The following is a 19768-nucleotide window of genomic DNA, read 5'->3' on the forward strand; positions in this document are numbered from 1 at the left end:
TTACCCGGCACCCGGTGGGGGTATTCCCGCAGAGAGTAGCGAATCTGCCCGGCGACGGGTCAAGTTGCAATTTCTGGCATGCCACTCATGGAGCTGGTTAATGAGTTCCCCGCGGAAGTCCCGATGAGGAAAGGGCAAAATGGCGTTTTGCGGGCTTTGGGGCCTCTTCGTCGGTAGGACTACCGCCCGACCTTACGGTTGGAATTGTCGGCAGGGGAGGTTGGCGGGGTACCTGCAGAATAGTAGGAGGTGGCAAATCGAGAATCGGTCGACATCGCCAAAAACCTTCTCGAGCCTCCAGGTCTGCAGGGACCGACCCAGGCTGCCGCCAAACCGACCGAGAGGCCCTGCCGGCGGCCATTTTTGGCCATTTTCGGCATTTTTCGCCTCTTTCGGCCGGGATGGAAAAGCGGCGGCCTGAAGCCCGGGCCTGCCCGGGGAGGCCTCCTAATCGCCCGGGGGACCGGATTTGCCCCGGTGAGAGCCCCCGAAACGTCCCGAAGCCGGCCGGGAAGGCGGCCAAGGGCGAAGCACCTCGCATTGCGTTGGCAGGCCGTGCAAAGTGGCCTCCGGGCCCGCGAGACAATGCAGGGTGCCCTCGGTGTGCCCCTGAGAAATGGTTAACCAAACGAAGGACAGTGCGGCTCGGATTGCATTGGCAGGCCGTGCAAAGGGGCCCCCGGGCCCGCGAGACGTTACAGATTGCCCTCGGTGAGCCCCTGAGAAATGGTTAACCAATTGGACTTAGTCTCTGGCAGAGAGACAAAGTGTTTTCACGAGAAATGGTTAACCAATTGGACTTAGTCTCTGGCGGAGAGGCAAAGTGTTTTCAAGAGAAATGGTTAACCAATTGGACTTAGTCTCTGGCGGAGAGACAAAGTGTTTTCCAGAGAAATGGATAACCAATTGGACTTAGTCTCTGGCAGAGAGGCAAAGTGTTTTCACGAGAAATGGTTAACCAATTGGACTTAGTCTCTGGCAGAGAGGCAAAGTGTTTTCAAGAGAAATGGTTAACCAATTGGACTTAGTCTCTGGCAGAGAGGCAAAGTGTTTTCAAGAGAAATGGTTAACCAATTGGACTTAGTCTCTGAACGGCAGGCAAATTGTGGCCTTGAGAAATGATTAACCAATTGGACTTAGTCTCTGGCGGAGAGGCAAAGTGTTTTCTCGAGAAATAATTAACCAATGAGGCCAATGGACCTCGGGTTGCATTGGCAGGCCGGGCAATGAGGCTCTTGGGCCCGCGAGAGCAAAATCCGTGCACAGACGGAAGTCCATGAGGTCAGATCCGAGGCCTTTACCCGGCACCCGGTGGGGGTATTCCCGCAGAGAGTAGCGAATCTGCCCGGCGACGGGTCAAGTTGCAATTTCTGGCATGCCACTCATGGAGCTGGTTAATGAGTTCCCCGCGGAAGTCCCGATGAGGAAAGGGCAAAATGGCGTTTTGCGGGCTTTGGGGCCTCTTCGTCGGTAGGACTACCGCCCGACCTTACGGTTGGAATTGTCGGCAGGGGAGGTTGGCGGGGTACCTGCAGAATAGTAGGAGGTGGCAAATCGAGAATCGGTCGACATCGCCAAAAACCTTCTCGAGCCTCCAGGTCTGCAGGGACCGACCCAGGCTGCCGCCAAACCGACCGAGAGGCCCTGCCGGCGGCCATTTTTGGCCATTTTCGGCATTTTTCGCCTCTTTCGGCCGGGATGGAAAAGCGGCGGCCTGAAGCCCGGGCCTGCCCGGGGAGGCCTCCTAATCGCCCGGGGGACCGGATTTGCCCCGGTGAGAGCCCCCGAAACGTCCCGAAGCCGGCCGGGAAGGCGGCCAAGGGCGAAGCACCTCGCATTGCGTTGGCAGGCCGTGCAAAGTGGCCTCCGGGCCCGCGAGACAATGCAGGGTGCCCTCGGTGTGCCCCTGAGAAATGGTTAACCAAACGAAGGACAGTGCGGCTCGGATTGCATTGGCAGGCCGTGCAAAGGGGCCCCCGGGCCCGCGAGACGTTACAGATTGCCCTCGGTGAGCCCCTGAGAAATGGTTAACCAATTGGACTTAGTCTCTGGCAGAGAGACAAAGTGTTTTCACGAGAAATGGTTAACCAATTGGACTTAGTCTCTGGCGGAGAGGCAAAGTGTTTTCAAGAGAAATGGTTAACCAATTGGACTTAGTCTCTGGCGGAGAGACAAAGTGTTTTCCAGAGAAATGGATAACCAATTGGACTTAGTCTCTGGCAGAGAGGCAAAGTGTTTTCACGAGAAATGGTTAACCAATTGGACTTAGTCTCTGGCAGAGAGGCAAAGTGTTTTCAAGAGAAATGGTTAACCAATTGGACTTAGTCTCTGGCAGAGAGGCAAAGTGTTTTCAAGAGAAATGGTTAACCAATTGGACTTAGTCTCTGAACGGCAGGCAAATTGTGGCCTTGAGAAATGATTAACCAATTGGACTTAGTCTCTGGCGGAGAGGCAAAGTGTTTTCTCGAGAAATAATTAACCAATGAGGCCAATGGACCTCGGGTTGCATTGGCAGGCCGGGCAATGAGGCTCTTGGGCCCGCGAGAGCAAAATCCGTGCACAGACGGAAGTCCATGAGGTCAGATCCGAGGCCTTTACCCGGCACCCGGTGGGGGTATTCCCGCAGAGAGTAGCGAATCTGCCCGGCGACGGGTCAAGTTGCAATTTCTGGCATGCCACTCATGGAGCTGGTTAATGAGTTCCCCGCGGAAGTCCCGATGAGGAAAGGGCAAAATGGCGTTTTGCGGGCTTTGGGGCCTCTTCGTCGGTAGGACTACCGCCCGACCTTACGGTTGGAATTGTCGGCAGGGGAGGTTGGCGGGGTACCTGCAGAATAGTAGGAGGTGGCAAATCGAGAATCGGTCGACATCGCCAAAAACCTTCTCGAGCCTCCAGGTCTGCAGGGACCGACCCAGGCTGCCGCCAAACCGACCGAGAGGCCCTGCCGGCGGCCATTTTTGGCCATTTTCGGCATTTTTCGCCTCTTTCGGCCGGGATGGAAAAGCGGCGGCCTGAAGCCCGGGCCTGCCCGGGGAGGCCTCCTAATCGCCCGGGGGACCGGATTTGCCCCGGTGAGAGCCCCCGAAACGTCCCGAAGCCGGCCGGGAAGGCGGCCAAGGGCGAAGCACCTCGCATTGCGTTGGCAGGCCGTGCAAAGTGGCCTCCGGGCCCGCGAGACAATGCAGGGTGCCCTCGGTGTGCCCCTGAGAAATGGTTAACCAAACGAAGGACAGTGCGGCTCGGATTGCATTGGCAGGCCGTGCAAAGGGGCCCCCGGGCCCGCGAGACGTTACAGATTGCCCTCGGTGAGCCCCTGAGAAATGGTTAACCAATTGGACTTAGTCTCTGGCAGAGAGACAAAGTGTTTTCACGAGAAATGGTTAACCAATTGGACTTAGTCTCTGGCGGAGAGGCAAAGTGTTTTCAAGAGAAATGGTTAACCAATTGGACTTAGTCTCTGGCGGAGAGACAAAGTGTTTTCCAGAGAAATGGATAACCAATTGGACTTAGTCTCTGGCAGAGAGGCAAAGTGTTTTCACGAGAAATGGTTAACCAATTGGACTTAGTCTCTGGCAGAGAGGCAAAGTGTTTTCAAGAGAAATGGTTAACCAATTGGACTTAGTCTCTGGCAGAGAGGCAAAGTGTTTTCAAGAGAAATGGTTAACCAATTGGACTTAGTCTCTGAACGGCAGGCAAATTGTGGCCTTGAGAAATGATTAACCAATTGGACTTAGTCTCTGGCGGAGAGGCAAAGTGTTTTCTCGAGAAATAATTAACCAATGAGGCCAATGGACCTCGGGTTGCATTGGCAGGCCGGGCAATGAGGCTCTTGGGCCCGCGAGAGCAAAATCCGTGCACAGACGGAAGTCCATGAGGTCAGATCCGAGGCCTTTACCCGGCACCCGGTGGGGGTATTCCCGCAGAGAGTAGCGAATCTGCCCGGCGACGGGTCAAGTTGCAATTTCTGGCATGCCACTCATGGAGCTGGTTAATGAGTTCCCCGCGGAAGTCCCGATGAGGAAAGGGCAAAATGGCGTTTTGCGGGCTTTGGGGCCTCTTCGTCGGTAGGACTACCGCCCGACCTTACGGTTGGAATTGTCGGCAGGGGAGGTTGGCGGGGTACCTGCAGAATAGTAGGAGGTGGCAAATCGAGAATCGGTCGACATCGCCAAAAACCTTCTCGAGCCTCCAGGTCTGCAGGGACCGACCCAGGCTGCCGCCAAACCGACCGAGAGGCCCTGCCGGCGGCCATTTTTGGCCATTTTCGGCATTTTTCGCCTCTTTCGGCCGGGATGGAAAAGCGGCGGCCTGAAGCCCGGGCCTGCCCGGGGAGGCCTCCTAATCGCCCGGGGGACCGGATTTGCCCCGGTGAGAGCCCCCGAAACGTCCCGAAGCCGGCCGGGAAGGCGGCCAAGGGCGAAGCACCTCGCATTGCGTTGGCAGGCCGTGCAAAGTGGCCTCCGGGCCCGCGAGACAATGCAGGGTGCCCTCGGTGTGCCCCTGAGAAATGGTTAACCAAACGAAGGACAGTGCGGCTCGGATTGCATTGGCAGGCCGTGCAAAGGGGCCCCCGGGCCCGCGAGACGTTACAGATTGCCCTCGGTGAGCCCCTGAGAAATGGTTAACCAATTGGACTTAGTCTCTGGCAGAGAGACAAAGTGTTTTCACGAGAAATGGTTAACCAATTGGACTTAGTCTCTGGCGGAGAGGCAAAGTGTTTTCAAGAGAAATGGTTAACCAATTGGACTTAGTCTCTGGCGGAGAGACAAAGTGTTTTCCAGAGAAATGGATAACCAATTGGACTTAGTCTCTGGCAGAGAGGCAAAGTGTTTTCACGAGAAATGGTTAACCAATTGGACTTAGTCTCTGGCAGAGAGGCAAAGTGTTTTCAAGAGAAATGGTTAACCAATTGGACTTAGTCTCTGGCAGAGAGGCAAAGTGTTTTCAAGAGAAATGGTTAACCAATTGGACTTAGTCTCTGAACGGCAGGCAAATTGTGGCCTTGAGAAATGATTAACCAATTGGACTTAGTCTCTGGCGGAGAGGCAAAGTGTTTTCTCGAGAAATAATTAACCAATGAGGCCAATGGACCTCGGGTTGCATTGGCAGGCCGGGCAATGAGGCTCTTGGGCCCGCGAGAGCAAAATCCGTGCACAGACGGAAGTCCATGAGGTCAGATCCGAGGCCTTTACCCGGCACCCGGTGGGGGTATTCCCGCAGAGAGTAGCGAATCTGCCCGGCGACGGGTCAAGTTGCAATTTCTGGCATGCCACTCATGGAGCTGGTTAATGAGTTCCCCGCGGAAGTCCCGATGAGGAAAGGGCAAAATGGCGTTTTGCGGGCTTTGGGGCCTCTTCGTCGGTAGGACTACCGCCCGACCTTACGGTTGGAATTGTCGGCAGGGGAGGTTGGCGGGGTACCTGCAGAATAGTAGGAGGTGGCAAATCGAGAATCGGTCGACATCGCCAAAAACCTTCTCGAGCCTCCAGGTCTGCAGGGACCGACCCAGGCTGCCGCCAAACCGACCGAGAGGCCCTGCCGGCGGCCATTTTTGGCCATTTTCGGCATTTTTCGCCTCTTTCGGCCGGGATGGAAAAGCGGCGGCCTGAAGCCCGGGCCTGCCCGGGGAGGCCTCCTAATCGCCCGGGGGACCGGATTTGCCCCGGTGAGAGCCCCCGAAACGTCCCGAAGCCGGCCGGGAAGGCGGCCAAGGGCGAAGCACCTCGCATTGCGTTGGCAGGCCGTGCAAAGTGGCCTCCGGGCCCGCGAGACAATGCAGGGTGCCCTCGGTGTGCCCCTGAGAAATGGTTAACCAAACGAAGGACAGTGCGGCTCGGATTGCATTGGCAGGCCGTGCAAAGGGGCCCCCGGGCCCGCGAGACGTTACAGATTGCCCTCGGTGAGCCCCTGAGAAATGGTTAACCAATTGGACTTAGTCTCTGGCAGAGAGACAAAGTGTTTTCACGAGAAATGGTTAACCAATTGGACTTAGTCTCTGGCGGAGAGGCAAAGTGTTTTCAAGAGAAATGGTTAACCAATTGGACTTAGTCTCTGGCGGAGAGACAAAGTGTTTTCCAGAGAAATGGATAACCAATTGGACTTAGTCTCTGGCAGAGAGGCAAAGTGTTTTCACGAGAAATGGTTAACCAATTGGACTTAGTCTCTGGCAGAGAGGCAAAGTGTTTTCAAGAGAAATGGTTAACCAATTGGACTTAGTCTCTGGCAGAGAGGCAAAGTGTTTTCAAGAGAAATGGTTAACCAATTGGACTTAGTCTCTGAACGGCAGGCAAATTGTGGCCTTGAGAAATGATTAACCAATTGGACTTAGTCTCTGGCGGAGAGGCAAAGTGTTTTCTCGAGAAATAATTAACCAATGAGGCCAATGGACCTCGGGTTGCATTGGCAGGCCGGGCAATGAGGCTCTTGGGCCCGCGAGAGCAAAATCCGTGCACAGACGGAAGTCCATGAGGTCAGATCCGAGGCCTTTACCCGGCACCCGGTGGGGGTATTCCCGCAGAGAGTAGCGAATCTGCCCGGCGACGGGTCAAGTTGCAATTTCTGGCATGCCACTCATGGAGCTGGTTACTGAGTTCCCCGCGGAAGTCCCGATGAGGAAAGGGCAAAATGGCGTTTTGCGGGCTTTGGGGCCTCTTCGTCGGTAGGACTACCGCCCGACCTTACGGTTGGAATTGTCGGCAGGGGAGGTTGGCGGGGTACCTGCAGAATAGTAGGAGGTGGCAAATCGAGAATCGGTCGACATCGCCAAAAACCTTCTCGAGCCTCCAGGTCTGCAGGGACCGACCCAGGCTGCCGCCAAACCGACCGAGAGGCCCTGCCGGCGGCCATTTTTGGCCATTTTCGGCATTTTTCGCCTCTTTCGGCCGGGATGGAAAAGCGGCGGCCTGAAGCCCGGGCCTGCCCGGGGAGGCCTCCTAATCGCCCGGGGGACCGGATTTGCCCCGGTGAGAGCCCCCGAAACGTCCCGAAGCCGGCCGGGAAGGCGGCCAAGGGCGAAGCACCTCGCATTGCGTTGGCAGGCCGTGCAAAGTGGCCTCCGGGCCCGCGAGACAATGCAGGGTGCCCTCGGTGTGCCCCTGAGAAATGGTTAACCAAACGAAGGACAGTGCGGCTCGGATTGCATTGGCAGGCCGTGCAAAGGGGCCCCCGGGCCCGCGAGACGTTACAGATTGCCCTCGGTGAGCCCCTGAGAAATGGTTAACCAATTGGACTTAGTCTCTGGCAGAGAGACAAAGTGTTTTCACGAGAAATGGTTAACCAATTGGACTTAGTCTCTGGCGGAGAGGCAAAGTGTTTTCAAGAGAAATGGTTAACCAATTGGACTTAGTCTCTGGCGGAGAGACAAAGTGTTTTCCAGAGAAATGGATAACCAATTGGACTTAGTCTCTGGCAGAGAGGCAAAGTGTTTTCACGAGAAATGGTTAACCAATTGGACTTAGTCTCTGGCAGAGAGGCAAAGTGTTTTCAAGAGAAATGGTTAACCAATTGGACTTAGTCTCTGGCAGAGAGGCAAAGTGTTTTCAAGAGAAATGGTTAACCAATTGGACTTAGTCTCTGAACGGCAGGCAAATTGTGGCCTTGAGAAATGATTAACCAATTGGACTTAGTCTCTGGCGGAGAGGCAAAGTGTTTTCTCGAGAAATAATTAACCAATGAGGCCAATGGACCTCGGGTTGCATTGGCAGGCCGGGCAATGAGGCTCTTGGGCCCGCGAGAGCAAAATCCGTGCACAGACGGAAGTCCATGAGGTCAGATCCGAGGCCTTTACCCGGCACCCGGTGGGGGTATTCCCGCAGAGAGTAGCGAATCTGCCCGGCGACGGGTCAAGTTGCAATTTCTGGCATGCCACTCATGGAGCTGGTTAATGAGTTCCCCGCGGAAGTCCCGATGAGGAAAGGGCAAAATGGCGTTTTGCGGGCTTTGGGGCCTCTTCGTCGGTAGGACTACCGCCCGACCTTACGGTTGGAATTGTCGGCAGGGGAGGTTGGCGGGGTACCTGCAGAATAGTAGGAGGTGGCAAATCGAGAATCGGTCGACATCGCCAAAAACCTTCTCGAGCCTCCAGGTCTGCAGGGACCGACCCAGGCTGCCGCCAAACCGACCGAGAGGCCCTGCCGGCGGCCATTTTTGGCCATTTTCGGCATTTTTCGCCTCTTTCGGCCGGGATGGAAAAGCGGCGGCCTGAAGCCCGGGCCTGCCCGGGGAGGCCTCCTAATCGCCCGGGGGACCGGATTTGCCCCGGTGAGAGCCCCCGAAACGTCCCGAAGCCGGCCGGGAAGGCGGCCAAGGGCGAAGCACCTCGCATTGCGTTGGCAGGCCGTGCAAAGTGGCCTCCGGGCCCGCGAGACAATGCAGGGTGCCCTCGGTGTGCCCCTGAGAAATGGTTAACCAAACGAAGGACAGTGCGGCTCGGATTGCATTGGCAGGCCGTGCAAAGGGGCCCCCGGGCCCGCGAGACGTTACAGATTGCCCTCGGTGAGCCCCTGAGAAATGGTTAACCAATTGGACTTAGTCTCTGGCAGAGAGGCAAAGTGTTTTCAAGAGAAATGGTTAACCAATTGGACTTAGTCTCTGGCGGAGAGGCAAAGTGTTTTCAAGAGAAATGGTTAACCAATTGGACTTAGTCTCTGGCGGAGAGACAAAGTGTTTTCCAGAGAAATGGATAACCAATTGGACTTAGTCTCTGGCAGAGAGGCAAAGTGTTTTCACGAGAAATGGTTAACCAATTGGACTTAGTCTCTGGCAGAGAGGCAAAGTGTTTTCAAGAGAAATGGTTAACCAATTGGACTTAGTCTCTGGCAGAGAGGCAAAGTGTTTTCAAGAGAAATGGTTAACCAATTGGACTTAGTCTCTGAACGGCAGGCAAATTGTGGCCTTGAGAAATGATTAACCAATTGGACTTAGTCTCTGGCGGAGAGGCAAAGTGTTTTCTCGAGAAATAATTAACCAATGAGGCCAATGGACCTCGGGTTGCATTGGCAGGCCGGGCAATGAGGCTCTTGGGCCCGCGAGAGCAAAATCCGTGCACAGACGGAAGTCCATGAGGTCAGATCCGAGGCCTTTACCCGGCACCCGGTGGGGGTATTCCCGCAGAGAGTAGCGAATCTGCCCGGCGACGGGTCAAGTTGCAATTTCTGGCATGCCACTCATGGAGCTGGTTAATGAGTTCCCCGCGGAAGTCCCGATGAGGAAAGGGCAAAATGGCGTTTTGCGGGCTTTGGGGCCTCTTCGTCGGTAGGACTACCGCCCGACCTTACGGTTGGAATTGTCGGCAGGGGAGGTTGGCGGGGTACCTGCAGAATAGTAGGAGGTGGCAAATCGAGAATCGGTCGACATCGCCAAAAACCTTCTCGAGCCTCCAGGTCTGCAGGGACCGACCCAGGCTGCCGCCAAACCGACCGAGAGGCCCTGCCGGCGGCCATTTTTGGCCATTTTCGGCATTTTTCGCCTCTTTCGGCCGGGATGGAAAAGCGGCGGCCTGAAGCCCGGGCCTGCCCGGGGAGGCCTCCTAATCGCCCGGGGGACCGGATTTGCCCCGGTGAGAGCCCCCGAAACGTCCCGAAGCCGGCCGGGAAGGCGGCCAAGGGCGAAGCACCTCGCATTGCGTTGGCAGGCCGTGCAAAGTGGCCTCCGGGCCCGCGAGACAATGCAGGGTGCCCTCGGTGTGCCCCTGAGAAATGGTTAACCAAACGAAGGACAGTGCGGCTCGGATTGCATTGGCAGGCCGTGCAAAGGGGCCCCCGGGCCCGCGAGACGTTACAGATTGCCCTCGGTGAGCCCCTGAGAAATGGTTAACCAATTGGACTTAGTCTCTGGCAGAGAGACAAAGTGTTTTCACGAGAAATGGTTAACCAATTGGACTTAGTCTCTGGCGGAGAGGCAAAGTGTTTTCAAGAGAAATGGTTAACCAATTGGACTTAGTCTCTGGCGGAGAGACAAAGTGTTTTCCAGAGAAATGGATAACCAATTGGACTTAGTCTCTGGCAGAGAGGCAAAGTGTTTTCACGAGAAATGGTTAACCAATTGGACTTAGTCTCTGGCAGAGAGGCAAAGTGTTTTCAAGAGAAATGGTTAACCAATTGGACTTAGTCTCTGGCAGAGAGGCAAAGTGTTTTCAAGAGAAATGGTTAACCAATTGGACTTAGTCTCTGAACGGCAGGCAAATTGTGGCCTTGAGAAATGATTAACCAATTGGACTTAGTCTCTGGCGGAGAGGCAAAGTGTTTTCTCGAGAAATAATTAACCAATGAGGCCAATGGACCTCGGGTTGCATTGGCAGGCCGGGCAATGAGGCTCTTGGGCCCGCGAGAGCAAAATCCGTGCACAGACGGAAGTCCATGAGGTCAGATCCGAGGCCTTTACCCGGCACCCGGTGGGGGTATTCCCGCAGAGAGTAGCGAATCTGCCCGGCGACGGGTCAAGTTGCAATTTCTGGCATGCCACTCATGGAGCTGGTTAATGAGTTCCCCGCGGAAGTCCCGATGAGGAAAGGGCAAAATGGCGTTTTGCGGGCTTTGGGGCCTCTTCGTCGGTAGGACTACCGCCCGACCTTACGGTTGGAATTGTCGGCAGGGGAGGTTGGCGGGGTACCTGCAGAATAGTAGGAGGTGGCAAATCGAGAATCGGTCGACATCGCCAAAAACCTTCTCGAGCCTCCAGGTCTGCAGGGACCGACCCAGGCTGCCGCCAAACCGACCGAGAGGCCCTGCCGGCGGCCATTTTTGGCCATTTTCGGCATTTTTCGCCTCTTTCGGCCGGGATGGAAAAGCGGCGGCCTGAAGCCCGGGCCTGCCCGGGGAGGCCTCCTAATCGCCCGGGGGACCGGATTTGCCCCGGTGAGAGCCCCCGAAACGTCCCGAAGCCGGCCGGGAAGGCGGCCAAGGGCGAAGCACCTCGCATTGCGTTGGCAGGCCGTGCAAAGTGGCCTCCGGGCCCGCGAGACAATGCAGGGTGCCCTCGGTGTGCCCCTGAGAAATGGTTAACCAAACGAAGGACAGTGCGGCTCGGATTGCATTGGCAGGCCGTGCAAAGGGGCCCCCGGGCCCGCGAGACGTTACAGATTGCCCTCGGTGAGCCCCTGAGAAATGGTTAACCAATTGGACTTAGTCTCTGGCAGAGAGACAAAGTGTTTTCACGAGAAATGGTTAACCAATTGGACTTAGTCTCTGGCGGAGAGGCAAAGTGTTTTCAAGAGAAATGGTTAACCAATTGGACTTAGTCTCTGGCGGAGAGACAAAGTGTTTTCCAGAGAAATGGATAACCAATTGGACTTAGTCTCTGGCAGAGAGGCAAAGTGTTTTCACGAGAAATGGTTAACCAATTGGACTTAGTCTCTGGCAGAGAGGCAAAGTGTTTTCAAGAGAAATGGTTAACCAATTGGACTTAGTCTCTGGCAGAGAGGCAAAGTGTTTTCAAGAGAAATGGTTAACCAATTGGACTTAGTCTCTGAACGGCAGGCAAATTGTGGCCTTGAGAAATGATTAACCAATTGGACTTAGTCTCTGGCGGAGAGGCAAAGTGTTTTCTCGAGAAATAATTAACCAATGAGGCCAATGGACCTCGGGTTGCATTGGCAGGCCGGGCAATGAGGCTCTTGGGCCCGCGAGAGCAAAATCCGTGCACAGACGGAAGTCCATGAGGTCAGATCCGAGGCCTTTACCCGGCACCCGGTGGGGGTATTCCCGCAGAGAGTAGCGAATCTGCCCGGCGACGGGTCAAGTTGCAATTTCTGGCATGCCACTCATGGAGCTGGTTAATGAGTTCCCCGCGGAAGTCCCGATGAGGAAAGGGCAAAATGGCGTTTTGCGGGCTTTGGGGCCTCTTCGTCGGTAGGACTACCGCCCGACCTTACGGTTGGAATTGTCGGCAGGGGAGGTTGGCGGGGTACCTGCAGAATAGTAGGAGGTGGCAAATCGAGAATCGGTCGACATCGCCAAAAACCTTCTCGAGCCTCCAGGTCTGCAGGGACCGACCCAGGCTGCCGCCAAACCGACCGAGAGGCCCTGCCGGCGGCCATTTTTGGCCATTTTCGGCATTTTTCGCCTCTTTCGGCCGGGATGGAAAAGCGGCGGCCTGAAGCCCGGGCCTGCCCGGGGAGGCCTCCTAATCGCCCGGGGGACCGGATTTGCCCCGGTGAGAGCCCCCGAAACGTCCCGAAGCCGGCCGGGAAGGCGGCCAAGGGCGAAGCACCTCGCATTGCGTTGGCAGGCCGTGCAAAGTGGCCTCCGGGCCCGCGAGACAATGCAGGGTGCCCTCGGTGTGCCCCTGAGAAATGGTTAACCAAACGAAGGACAGTGCGGCTCGGATTGCATTGGCAGGCCGTGCAAAGGGGCCCCCGGGCCCGCGAGACGTTACAGATTGCCCTCGGTGAGCCCCTGAGAAATGGTTAACCAATTGGACTTAGTCTCTGGCAGAGAGACAAAGTGTTTTCACGAGAAATGGTTAACCAATTGGACTTAGTCTCTGGCGGAGAGGCAAAGTGTTTTCAAGAGAAATGGTTAACCAATTGGACTTAGTCTCTGGCGGAGAGACAAAGTGTTTTCCAGAGAAATGGATAACCAATTGGACTTAGTCTCTGGCAGAGAGGCAAAGTGTTTTCACGAGAAATGGTTAACCAATTGGACTTAGTCTCTGGCAGAGAGGCAAAGTGTTTTCAAGAGAAATGGTTAACCAATTGGACTTAGTCTCTGGCAGAGAGGCAAAGTGTTTTCAAGAGAAATGGTTAACCAATTGGACTTAGTCTCTGAACGGCAGGCAAATTGTGGCCTTGAGAAATGATTAACCAATTGGACTTAGTCTCTGGCGGAGAGGCAAAGTGTTTTCTCGAGAAATAATTAACCAATGAGGCCAATGGACCTCGGGTTGCATTGGCAGGCCGGGCAATGAGGCTCTTGGGCCCGCGAGAGCAAAATCCGTGCACAGACGGAAGTCCATGAGGTCAGATCCGAGGCCTTTACCCGGCACCCGGTGGGGGTATTCCCGCAGAGAGTAGCGAATCTGCCCGGCGACGGGTCAAGTTGCAATTTCTGGCATGCCACTCATGGAGCTGGTTAATGAGTTCCCCGCGGAAGTCCCGATGAGGAAAGGGCAAAATGGCGTTTTGCGGGCTTTGGGGCCTCTTCGTCGGTAGGACTACCGCCCGACCTTACGGTTGGAATTGTCGGCAGGGGAGGTTGGCGGGGTACCTGCAGAATAGTAGGAGGTGGCAAATCGAGAATCGGTCGACATCGCCAAAAACCTTCTCGAGCCTCCAGGTCTGCAGGGACCGACCCAGGCTGCCGCCAAACCGACCGAGAGGCCCTGCCGGCGGCCATTTTTGGCCATTTTCGGCATTTTTCGCCTCTTTCGGCCGGGATGGAAAAGCGGCGGCCTGAAGCCCGGGCCTGCCCGGGGAGGCCTCCTAATCGCCCGGGGGACCGGATTTGCCCCGGTGAGAGCCCCCGAAACGTCCCGAAGCCGGCCGGGAAGGCGGCCAAGGGCGAAGCACCTCGCATTGCGTTGGCAGGCCGTGCAAAGTGGCCTCCGGGCCCGCGAGACAATGCAGGGTGCCCTCGGTGTGCCCCTGAGAAATGGTTAACCAAACGAAGGACAGTGCGGCTCGGATTGCATTGGCAGGCCGTGCAAAGGGGCCCCCGGGCCCGCGAGACGTTACAGATTGCCCTCGGTGAGCCCCTGAGAAATGGTTAACCAATTGGACTTAGTCTCTGGCAGAGAGACAAAGTGTTTTCACGAGAAATGGTTAACCAATTGGACTTAGTCTCTGGCGGAGAGGCAAAGTGTTTTCAAGAGAAATGGTTAACCAATTGGACTTAGTCTCTGGCGGAGAGACAAAGTGTTTTCCAGAGAAATGGATAACCAATTGGACTTAGTCTCTGGCAGAGAGGCAAAGTGTTTTCACGAGAAATGGTTAACCAATTGGACTTAGTCTCTGGCAGAGAGGCAAAGTGTTTTCAAGAGAAATGGTTAACCAATTGGACTTAGTCTCTGGCAGAGAGGCAAAGTGTTTTCAAGAGAAATGGTTAACCAATTGGACTTAGTCTCTGAACGGCAGGCAAATTGTGGCCTTGAGAAATGATTAACCAATTGGACTTAGTCTCTGGCGGAGAGGCAAAGTGTTTTCTCGAGAAATAATTAACCAATGAGGCCAATGGACCTCGGGTTGCATTGGCAGGCCGGGCAATGAGGCTCTTGGGCCCGCGAGAGCAAAATCCGTGCACAGACGGAAGTCCATGAGGTCAGATCCGAGGCCTTTACCCGGCACCCGGTGGGGGTATTCCCGCAGAGAGTAGCGAATCTGCCCGGCGACGGGTCAAGTTGCAATTTCTGGCATGCCACTCATGGAGCTGGTTAATGAGTTCCCCGCGGAAGTCCCGATGAGGAAAGGGCAAAATGGCGTTTTGCGGGCTTTGGGGCCTCTTCGTCGGTAGGACTACCGCCCGACCTTACGGTTGGAATTGTCGGCAGGGGAGGTTGGCGGGGTACCTGCAGAATAGTAGGAGGTGGCAAATCGAGAATCGGTCGACATCGCCAAAAACCTTCTCGAGCCTCCAGGTCTGCAGGGACCGACCCAGGCTGCCGCCAAACCGACCGAGAGGCCCTGCCGGCGGCCATTTTTGGCCATTTTCGGCATTTTTCGCCTCTTTCGGCCGGGATGGAAAAGCGGCGGCCTGAAGCCCGGGCCTGCCCGGGGAGGCCTCCTAATCGCCCGGGGGACCGGATTTGCCCCGGTGAGAGCCCCCGAAACGTCCCGAAGCCGGCCGGGAAGGCGGCCAAGGGCGAAGCACCTCGCATTGCGTTGGCAGGCCGTGCAAAGTGGCCTCCGGGCCCGCGAGACAATGCAGGGTGCCCTCGGTGTGCCCCTGAGAAATGGTTAACCAAACGAAGGACAGTGCGGCTCGGATTGCATTGGCAGGCCGTGCAAAGGGGCCCCCGGGCCCGCGAGACGTTACAGATTGCCCTCGGTGAGCCCCTGAGAAATGGTTAACCAATTGGACTTAGTCTCTGGCAGAGAGACAAAGTGTTTTCACGAGAAATGGTTAACCAATTGGACTTAGTCTCTGGCGGAGAGGCAAAGTGTTTTCAAGAGAAATGGTTAACCAATTGGACTTAGTCTCTGGCGGAGAGACAAAGTGTTTTCCAGAGAAATGGATAACCAATTGGACTTAGTCTCTGGCAGAGAGGCAAAGTGTTTTCACGAGAAATGGTTAACCAATTGGACTTAGTCTCTGGCAGAGAGGCAAAGTGTTTTCAAGAGAAATGGTTAACCAATTGGACTTAGTCTCTGGCAGAGAGGCAAAGTGTTTTCAAGAGAAATGGTTAACCAATTGGACTTAGTCTCTGAACGGCAGGCAAATTGTGGCCTTGAGAAATGATTAACCAATTGGACTTAGTCTCTGGCGGAGAGGCAAAGTGTTTTCTCGAGAAATAATTAACCAATGAGGCCAATGGACCTCGGGTTGCATTGGCAGGCCGGGCAATGAGGCTCTTGGGCCCGCGAGAGCAAAATCCGTGCACAGACGGAAGTCCATGAGGTCAGATCCGAGGCCTTTACCCGGCACCCGGTGGGGGTATTCCCGCAGAGAGTAGCGAATCTGCCCGGCGACGGGTCAAGTTGCAATTTCTGGCATGCCACTCATGGAGCTGGTTAATGAGTTCCCCGCGGAAGTCCCGATGAGGAAAGGGCAAAATGGCGTTTTGCGGGCTTTGGGGCCTCTTCGTCGGTAGGACTACCGCCCGACCTTACGGTTGGAATTGTCGGCAGGGGAGGTTGGCGGGGTACCTGCAGAATAGTAGGAGGTGGCAAATCGAGAATCGGTCGACATCGCCAAAAACCTTCTCGAGCCTCCAGGTCTGCAGGGACCGACCCAGGCTGCCGCCAAACCGACCGAGAGGCCCTGCCGGCGGCCATTTTTGGCCATTTTCGGCATTTTTCGCCTCTTTCGGCCGGGATGGAAAAGCGGCGGCCTGAAGCCCGGGCCTGCCCGGGGAGGCCTCCTAATCGCCCGGGGGACCGGATTTGCCCCGGTGAGAGCCCCCGAAACGTCCCGAAGCCGGCCGGGAAGGCGGCCAAGGGCGAAGCACCTCGCATTGCGTTGGCAGGCCGTGCAAAGTGGCCTCCGGGCCCGCGAGACAATGCAGGGTGCCCTCGGTGTGCCCCTGAGAAATGGTTAACCAAACGAAGGACAGTGCGGCTCGGATTGCATTGGCAGGCCGTGCAAAGGGGCCCCCGGGCCCGCGAGACGTTACAGATTGCCCTCGGTGAGCCCCTGAGAAATGGTTAACCAATTGGACTTAGTCTCTGGCAGAGAGGCAAAGTGTTTTCAAGAGAAATGGTTAACCAATTGGACTTAGTCTCTGGCGGAGAGACAAAGTGTTTTCAAGAGAAATGGTTAACCAATTGGACTTAGTCTCTGGCAGAGAGGCAAAGTGTTTTCAAGAGAAATGGTTAACCAATTGGACTTTTTCTCTGAACGGCAGGCAAATTGTGGCCTTGAGAAATGATTAACCAATTGGACTTAGTCTCTGGCGGAGAGACCAAGTATTTTCACGAGAAATGGTTAACCAATTGGACTTAGTCTCTGGCAGAGAGGCAAAGTGTTTTCACGAGAAATGGTTAACCAATTGGACTTAGTCTCTGGCAGAGAGGCAAAGTGTTTTCACGAGAAATGGTTAACCAATTGGACTTAGTCTCTGGCGGAGAGACAAAGTGTTTTCAAGAGAAATGGATAACCAATTGGACTTAGTCTCTGGCAGAGAGGCAAAGTGTTTTCACGAGAAATGGTTAACCAATTGGACTTAGTCTCTGGCAGAGAGGCAAAGTGTTTTCACGAGAAATGGTTAACCAATTGGACTTAGTCTCTGGCGGAGAGACAAAGTGTTTTCAAGAGAAATGGTTAACCAATTGGACTTAGTCTCTGGCAGAGAGGCAAAGTGTTTTCAAGAGAAATGGTTAACCAATTGGACTTGGTCTCTGAACGGCAGGCAAATTGTGGCCTTGAGAAATGATTAACCAATTGGACTTAGTCTCTGGAGGAGAGACAAAGTGTTTTCACGAGAAATGGTTAACCAATTGGACTTAGTCTCTGGCAGAGAGGCAAAGTGTTTTCAAGAGAAATGGTTAACCAATTGGACTTGGTCTCTGAACGGCAGGCAAATTGTGGCCTTGAGAAATGATTAACCAATTGGACTTAGTCTCTGGCGGAGAGACAAAGTGTTTTCACGAGAAATGGTTAACCAATTGGACTTAGTCTCTGGCAGAGAGACAAAGTGTATTCACGAGAAATGGTTAACCAATTGGACTTAGTCTCTGGCAGAGAGGCAAAGTGTTTTCACGAGAAATGGATAACCAATTGGACTTAGTCTCTGGCAGAGAGGCAAAGTGTTTTCAAGAGAAATGGTTAACCAATTGGACTTAGTCTCTGGCAGAGAGGCAAAGCGTTTTCCTGAGAAATGGTTAACCAATTGGACTTAGTCTCTGGCAGAGAGGCAAAGTGTTTTCCTGAGAAATGGTTAACCAATTGGACTTAGTCTGTGAACAGCAGGCAAATTGCGGCCATGAGAAATGGTTAACCAATTGGACTTAGTCTCTGGCAGAGAGGCAAAGTGTTTTCCTGAGAAATGGTTAACCAATTGGACTTAGTCTCTGGCGGAGAGGCAAAGTGTTTCCCGTTGTAATGGTTGGCCAATGCACTTCGGATTGCGTTGGTAGGCCGTGGAAAGTGGCTCTTGGGCCCGCGAGAGCAAAATCCGTGCGCAGACGGAAGTCCATGAGGTCAGATCCGAGGCCTTTACCCGGCACCCGGTGGGGGTATTCCCGCAGAGAGTAGCGGGTGTGCCCGGCGACGGGTCAAGTTGCAATTTCTGGCATACCACTCCTGGAGCTCGTTAATGAGTTCCCCTCGGAAGTCCCGATGAGAAAATGGCAAAATGGCGTTTTGCGGGCTTTGGGGCCTCCTGGACGGTAGGCCTACCGCCCGACCTTACGGTTGCAATTGTTGGCAGGGGAGGTTGGCGGGGTACCCGGAGATTTTCGGGGACACGATTTTCAGAACATTTTCAGACAACGGTCACACTTTAAAAATGCCCAGAAAAGTGCGACTTTGAGGGTGGTAAGCGTTTTCAAATAGAATACCTTTCAAAGAGCTCTCGGAAGTCCTATATGAGGATTTAAGATGAATTTGTGCGGGCTTTCCGAACTCCGTTGTCGGTCTGAAATATCGGCCAGGGTCCAGACCGGTGGTAACCCTGGTTTAATAAACATGGCGTGTGGCGAAAAGAACAGACAAAATGACAAAGTGTCAAATATATATATACATGTGTATTTATGAACAAAAAAAATCACAAAGTGTCACCTGGCGGTGTACTTGATGATGAAAAATAAAAATACAAAGTCTGTTCACAGGCACCTTTGGGGCGGGGGTGCCTGAGTCCCCTTGGGTTGCACACTATAGAGTGTTTGACATGGACAGAGTCAACACTGTGTGCGTGCCCAGAACCCTTTTGAACGCAGGCGACGCACGCCGGTCGGCATTTCCTCTCCGTGCGAGCGCCAACAGGTTGCTTCCGTTGTTTTACAAATAAGAAAATTGTATTTATGAGCAGCAAAAAAAAAAATCACAAAGTTTCACCTGGCGGTGTACTTGATGATGAGAAATAAAAATACAAAGCCTGTTCACAGGCACCGAGGGGGCGGGCGGGGTGCCTGAGTCCCCTTGGGTTGCACACTGTAGTGTTTGACATGGGCAGAGTCAGCACTGTGTGCGTGCCCAGAACCGATGTGAAAGCAGGCGACGCACGCCAGTCGGCATTTCCTAGCCGTGCGAGCGCCAACATGTTGCTTCCGATGTTTTACAAATAAGAGAACTGTATTTATGAGCAAAAAAAATCACAAAGTGTCACCTGGCGGTGTACTTGATGATGAATAATAAAAATACAAAGCCTGTTCACAGGCACCTAGGGGGCGGGCGGGGTGCCTGAGTCCCCTTGGGTTGCACACTGTAGTGTTTGACATGGGCAGAGTCAGCACTGTGTGCGTGCCCAGAACCGTTTTGAACGCAGGCGACGCACGCCAGTCGGCATTTCCTAGTCGTGCGAGCGCCAACATGTTGCTTCCGTTGATTTACAAATAAGAGAACTGTATTTATGAGCAATAAAAATCACAAAGTGTCACCTGGCGGTGTACTTGATGATGAAAAATAAAAATACAAAGCCTGTTCACAGGCACCTAGGGGGCGGGCGGGGTGCCTGAGTCCCCTTGGGTTGCACACTGCAGTGTTTGACATGGGCAGAGTCAACACCGTGTGCGTGCCCAGAACCGTTTTGAACGCAGGCGACGCACGCCAGTCGGCATTTCCTAGCCGTGCGAGCGCCAACAGGTTGCTTCGGTTGTTGCAAAAGTAAGAAAATTGCACCGCTGCGGACCACCCCTCCACCCGCGGTTGAACCAGTACCCGAGCGAGGCCACGCTGGCTCCGAAAGCAGACGTGTGCTCGGTGGCGGGGAAGCGGTGTGCGTGTGTCTCGCTCCTCAGAGGAAAGATGCGGTGCTAGGTGTCCGATGCGGTAGGGCCCTCGGCCGGCCAGCGCGTATGCTGTTGCTGAGGCTGAGCGGAATACCCTCGCTCTTCTGTTTCCTGCGGGTCACAGACGGACACATTAGCATGTTCGAGTGGTGGCTGGCGCACCTCTCGAAGCCACAGCGCCTTGTGAGGCCGAGGCGCCGATAATGTTAAACGAGTGGCACGATTTTCCAG

This window comes from Cetorhinus maximus, unplaced genomic scaffold, assembly GCF_964194155.1.
Source record: "Cetorhinus maximus unplaced genomic scaffold, sCetMax3.hap1.1 HAP1_SCAFFOLD_653, whole genome shotgun sequence".
In the NCBI taxonomy this organism is placed as follows: Eukaryota; Metazoa; Chordata; class Chondrichthyes; order Lamniformes; family Cetorhinidae; genus Cetorhinus; species Cetorhinus maximus.